General features: G+C 41.4%; 1 pseudogene; it reads right to left on the reverse strand.

Annotated features, from left to right (window-relative positions):
• Positions 1 to 5,740: 5,740 nt before the first annotated feature.
• Positions 5,741 to 6,029, reverse strand: LOC116859506 (annotated as a pseudogene).
• Between the last annotated feature and the right edge of the window lie 670 nt (positions 6,030 to 6,699).

Below are 6,699 nucleotides of genomic sequence, written 5' to 3' on the forward strand. Positions count from 1 at the left end.
CATGAGCTCTCTCTCTCTCTTTCTCTCAAATAAATAAATAAATATTTAAGAAAAACCTTGGCCTTCTGATGGGTGAAAGGGAGTGGGAGATATAGGCTTCCAGTTTTGGACTGAGTACGTCATGTGGATGGAAGGTGGACCATAGCGAGTATAGTCAATGAAATTGTCATGGTACTGTGTGGTGACAGACGGGAGCTGTGGCGACAACAGCATCACCTTACACACTTGTTGCATCACCGTGTTGTGCACCTGAAACTAGTGTAACATTGTGTGTCACCTAGGCTCAAATAGAAAGAAAAGAAACCTTGGCCTTTTGGTCTCACCATTTGTCTATTAATGCATAGTCTTGAAATGGATATTTTCATGCTTTTGAAACCCAACTATGCTTAAAAATAAAAACGATAACTTTGGCATTAATATTTTAAGTACAAAAGGAACATATGGTTCTAGTTAGAAAAAGTAAAATGACAAAGAAGCCCACTGACAATACAGTAAAATAGGAAATTGACCCACCTGCCACTGACACCCTCTTTCTTGCCCCCCAAGAAATATTCTTTCGGATTCTTTATTGAGCATATGCAGATGCAGATATTCCGTATTTTGATTTTGTATGCTTATTTCTACAGTTCAGCGTGGATATTGGCATTTTTCCATGTCAATATCTACAGACACTCCTCTTTCTCATATACATGTATGTATCTATATACACACACATTTGTGTGTGTATTTACATATAAATTTACCCATATCCATATTTATACAAAATCATGAATATAAAGATTGAAAGAGGTCATTCTGAAGGGAAAGCTGTTGTAAAGAAGAATGTTCACGCACAGCTCCTTATCTTATCCTTGTAATAAATTGTTGTTTGGACTAACCCTGGTTTTAGCCTCCTCAGAACTAAGGAGAGCCCATCTTTAAACTCACCTGAATCTTTAATCTTTGTTTTATGTCAAGAGCTATTTTCAGAGCTTTAAAGCATCGAGGCAATTCGATATCAGAAGGATTTGACTTTGTTCTTTCCAGGGAGACAGACAAAAATGCCTGCTTGAAATAATCAAATGGCAGGAGAATTGGCTCTTTCTAATCCCCGCGCTCTCCCTGGATAAGGGAGGATGAAGAAGAAATTGTTCAAGGAGAAGAGAAACAGAACATCTCTCTGAAGTCTTCTGTCCGTAGCCTTTTCCACACCTTTCGCCTGTTCCAGGGACTCGGTCTCATCTCTGGTCCTAGCACCGATCCTGTGCCTTAGGCGAGGAAGATGCAAGAAGCCTGAGCCCTCAATGACCCTATCGGATATTGCTATTATCTCTGCCCATCTTACAGATGAGGAACCGCAGTTCCCACGGCTAGGTTCCCACGCGCGAGACAAATTGCAAAGATGTGGAGAGGGTGAATGGGGGTATCAGCTCCAAAGCAAGGAGGGCTGCGCTGCAAAGAGGGAATGAGTGACGGGAGAGATGAATCCTGCAGGCTGTGTTTTGGGGCTGAAAGGGTTTCTTAAGAGGCCAGGAGACCGTGGGCTAATAGATGATTTTTTTTTAAAGACTGTATTTATTTATTTGACAGAGAGAGACACAGCTAGAGAGGGAGCACAAGCAGAAGGAGTGGGAGAGGGAGAAGCAGGCTTCCCGCCGAGCAGGAAGCTCAATGTGGGGCTCGATCCCAGGACCCCAGGATCATGACCTCGTTTCCTCAAGCAGATGGCAAATGACTCAAAGGCAGGGACCAAACCGTTCTGGCGTCTCTCTGGGTGACTGTCACAGTGCTAAGCGCAGAGAGATAGTCAGCAAGAATTTGGGGGCTATTTGTTTTCTAATGCTGCCATAATGGATGACTGTGAATGGGGTTGCTTCAACAACATCTTACACAAGGAACACCTATGGGTAAGAAAAGATGATGCCGAAGTGAGCAAGACAGAGGATAAGGGCTCCTCGAACTCTGTGCTGTCGCAGAGAAAAGAATTCCTGAGCGTGGCAACAAAAATCATCTATTAGGGGGCACCTGGGTGGCTCAGTCGTTGGGCGTCTGCCTTCGGCTCAGGCAGATGTTTTACTGTAAAGCAGTTCTCCTGTCGGTGCTGATCTGATCAGCGAATTCTACCAGTTGGCTTCTTGCCTCATTCCTTATGATGAAGGTGCCATTTGGGGACGTTTTTGTGAATGAAGAGGGGTGCTGTTAATAACTAACCTGGGAAAGAAAGGCTTTCCAGGGCTGCCCTTGCAAACTGGACATACGATAGCTCTACTCATGGTCAGGCTGTGCCCGGCCCCCGCGAATGATAATCATCCCGCGCTTTGAGCCAGGGCTCCCCAGCCACCACGCTAAGCACTTGACTTAGGGGAGAATCCGTTTCCACATTTCTCGGCTCATGGCACCTTCCTCCATTCTCGAAGCCTCTCTTCTGCCTCTCTTTTCAGCTTTAAGGACTCTTATGATGACATTGGGCCCCTGCAGATAATCCAGCACAATCTCCTCATCTCAAGGTCAGTTGATTGAACCACTTTAATTCTTCCTTGCTGTGTAACAGAACATATGGTTTCTGGGGATTAGAATGTGGACATCTTCCCGGGGCCATTACAGTGCCCCTCCACAGATGGGAAGGAGAAAGCAGGGAGGACGCATGTCTCTCCTGGTGACCATTTTCCATTGCTAATGTAACACATTTGCGACAAACTTAGTGGCTTAAAGAGCACAGAGTTATTATTGTGCAGTTAGTGTTGTACAGTTCTGTAGGTCGGAAGTCTGAAATGGGTTTCACTGTTGCATTCCTTTGGAGGTGCTAGCGCAGAAGCCATTCCTTGCCTCTCCAGCTTCTAGAGGCCACCTGTGTTCCTTGGCTAGCACTCCTGCCTCTTTGCACTTATTAGGACTTTTGTGTTGACATTGGATCTGCTCAGATAATCCAGGATAATCGCCCCATCTCAAGATCAGGTGATCAGCAACCTTAATTCCCTTTGCCACATAACCTAATGTATTTACAGGATCTGGGGATTAGGACCTGGACCTAATGCTGTCCCACACCCTTTAACAATTTGCCCCCAGATGTTCAAATATGCACAAAACTATGTACGCAGAAAGTACAATAAATCACCATTTACTCATCCCTGAACTTTGGACTTAGTTCATTTTTTTAAAGTAAGCTCTAGGCCCAGTGTGGAGCTTGAACTCACAACCCCAAGGTCAAGAGTCACGTGCTCTATGAACCGAGCCAGCCAGGCACCCCTTGGACTTTGTTCATTTTTAAGGGTTAGTCTCTGAGTGGTTGAAACGTTATTTCATAAAGTAAATACTAGTCAATTTTATTTCTAAATTTTTTCCACTTGTGATATAAACATTATCGATTAAGATTATAAAGTGTTGTTTAAACATTTTTGTAGACTTTAATATTTATAGTGGTCATAAGTGATGTGAAATAGTACTTCTAAGCACCCTTAAGGCAGAATATTATATTTAAAAATCATAAAAAGTAGGAAGGACACAAAAATACTAATATTCTGAATCCTTATGTATGCAAGAATACCTCTGAAAGGCACATTTGTAGGAAATATTTTTCAGGGCTTGCAATTTTTAAGTCTATGGTCTGTTAAAAGCTTATTTACAAATCCCATGTTTGGACTGTAGTTTATATTTTAAGACAATCTACATTATATTTTCCCGGCTTTATTGAGCTATAATTGACATATAACACTGTATAAATTTGAGATGTACAGAGTGTCAATTTGACACATGTACATATTGTGACATTGACAATTTACATTATTAAACCCAAGGACACACAGTTTTAAAACAGAAAATACTTGGATTGTATGCATTTTCATTCAAATTTATAAGATTGACAATGTAGAAAGCTTTTTAAAAATTTCGTGATAGCTCCATTATGAGGAGATGGCATTTTGCATTTGTGTTACCACCTTGCTTTTATTTATTTCCAGAGCCTTGTTGGACTTAACAATATCGGAAGTTTCAGCCGGGGGAGGTGCTCAGACCAGTGTTCAGGCTTTTGCTGTCAGTGTTAATGACAGTAGATCTGACTCTGTGTCTTCTGTATGTATATGTGTTTGTATTAGTCAAGCTAATGCTCATTTTGGCAGTAGCATACGACAGGGAATTTGTGATATCTTAACCTAATTTGGGCTTATTTCACACTTGCATAAAATCTGATGCAGATGTTTCTGTTTCAGAAGTTCTCTTGAGCAGCCCTGCTGCCCGCCATGAACTTGAAGACTGGGCTTCTTCCATCATCTCGGATTGCTTCACTCCCTCTCCTGCAGTGGGGAGAGAGAGGGAAAATGTGGGAAATTGCATGGAGCAGTGTAGGGGCCAGGCCTGGAAGTGATATGTTTCACTTCCTCCACACTCCATTGGCCAGTACTGGGTCATGTGGTCCCACCTACATGTAAGGGGGGCGGGGACTAGAAGATGTAGTCTTCCTGCGTGCGCTGGAGGAAAATGGAATTGTGTGAACACATAGTAGTGGTCTCTTCCAGTTCGTGAAGAGAGTTTTCAAATCTCCAATCTGGAAGACACTTTGAGGTTCAGCATCTTATCTTACAGAAGTGGAAACTGAGGCACAGTTGTGGAGGAAGCCTTGTACAAGACTATATGGAAAGTGCCAGGCCAATATTCTAACACCTAGTATGTAGATAGCAATTGGGATTGGTTCAGACCCTTCCTAGCATCATCTGGACCAATCAGCTACCTGGTGGAAAATGGAACCCCGTGAACAGCACCGCTACCATTGCTCTAATGAAAAGTTTATTTACTTTGTTTTTTAGTTAAAAAGTGAAGAGAGGTACAAGTTCACAAATGCCAAGATAAATGTATATGTAATTTCTTAATATTTTAATGTAAGTTTGATCTTATCCATCATGGACTAGTGTGACATTATTTTATTTTATGGTGCTGAACATTTTTTTTTTTGCCCATTGATGAGTTTTGTAATCATGAAGTAGCATTTTTGAAATAAATGTTTGAGAGATATAAAACTAAAATACTTAATATCTCTATACTTGTTATGCTTTAATATCTTGCCTAAGAGTTCGGAAAGGAATGCCTAAGAGTTCAGAAAGGAAATGACATTTGTGTCCTGTATATGCCAGTATTTCTAAACCTTTCCTTTACTATTCACATTAGAGATAAGTGAAGAAAAATAAAAAATTATCTGGAAATTGAAATGTTTCTTCATTAAATTTGAAGTTTTCATTTTCCAGAATATATTATTTTATGATTTCAGTTCTAATATTCTTGTTCTTACCATGCGACCAATACATAATACATAAATTATAGATATGTAAAGATTTGGCTTGGGGGCTTGGAGTGAGGTAGCAAATGGAGAATAAAAAACATAAATACAAGTTCTATGAGATTATTCCTTCATCCTACTGAGGGAACATCAGAGCTCTCTCTATGGCTACAGTGCGATAAATACTGTTGCTCCATATCTATGTCTTGTTAGCTCTGAGCCAGTTTCTGCATGTTTCGGTTGAAAAATTCTTGCTTGAAGAGCTTTGTTTTCCTAGCTATTGTCAAAACACTTTCTGTGGCCATGTGCCTCCGTTGTGGGTTAGTATTCATCCTCGCTACATGGATAGAAATGCAGTGTTCACATCTACTACCACATCCAGGGGATCCCGGCCACTCCAGGGTGCTACACATTTACAGTAACAGCAACAGCAACAAAACAACACTGATACCTAACAATTGTTTTTACCAGTCATCTTTTATTGGAAGTTAATTCTCAGGATATGAAAGGATTCAAGGGTGCCAGGCAAAGGTCACGGCCAGGAAGTAGCTGCTCATGTTTGAGTTCCTTGTAACAATGGCAGTAGTTGAAAAGCACAGAAGCTGCCAGCACCAGCGACGCCCCCTTTCTTCACATTGACATACTTGTAATACCCACAGTGACCTCTTTGAAACACTCCAGCAGTGCCTTTAGGGGTGAAATCCCTCATCTGTATCCAGCTTGGCAGCTCTCCTAGTTTCACAGCCACGGGCTTCCTCTCCTTCACTGGTACGGGTGACGCCATCTTGGGAGTCCCAGGTGTCCGCTCTGGATACCTAAGAATTATTGAGTTGTTATGGGCCAGTCAGTTATTGACTGTCTGCCAGTCCCTGTTCTAAGCAATATATATTCGCTCATTTAATTCTCAAAACAACAGTCTGCATCTCTCATATTTTCTTTTTAAGAACAAAGAAAACCTTCCCAGAAGCTTCCGGCAAATTTCCCCTAAAGTCTCCTTGGCCAGAATTACATCACTTGCCCAGGCCAAACCAAGCATTTACCGAGAGGAATGCTTGGCTTAGAAAGTCCAATCAGAACTCATCACCCAAGTATGGGGAAAGAAATTATAATTCAGAGGAGGTTGAACAAAATCTGGGTTGTGCTGGCAAGGAAGAAGGGAAAGGTCAGGCTATTGGGTAAGAAGCCAACAGTGTTTACCACAGTAGCCAGGGAGAAAGGAGTGGAGATCAAGAGAATCTAATTTGAAGACATTTTTCAAACTCTAAATATTGAAGTGAAAATAAAATTCCATTAGTATTTGTACTTAAAAATAATGAACATCAACTAAAATAGCTGCGGATTTTCTGGGCGCCTCTACTTAATTTCTTCTTAATGGTTTGCAATGTAACTCAAGGCAGGTTCACTTAAGCATTTGGCATTTCTTCCCTGAATATGACAACCCAATAATGAGACTT

This window comes from Lontra canadensis, unplaced genomic scaffold (assembly GCF_010015895.1).
Source record: "Lontra canadensis isolate GAN:19392208 unplaced genomic scaffold, GSC_riverotter_1.0 scaffold157, whole genome shotgun sequence".
NCBI classification, from domain to species: Eukaryota; Metazoa; Chordata; class Mammalia; order Carnivora; family Mustelidae; genus Lontra; species Lontra canadensis.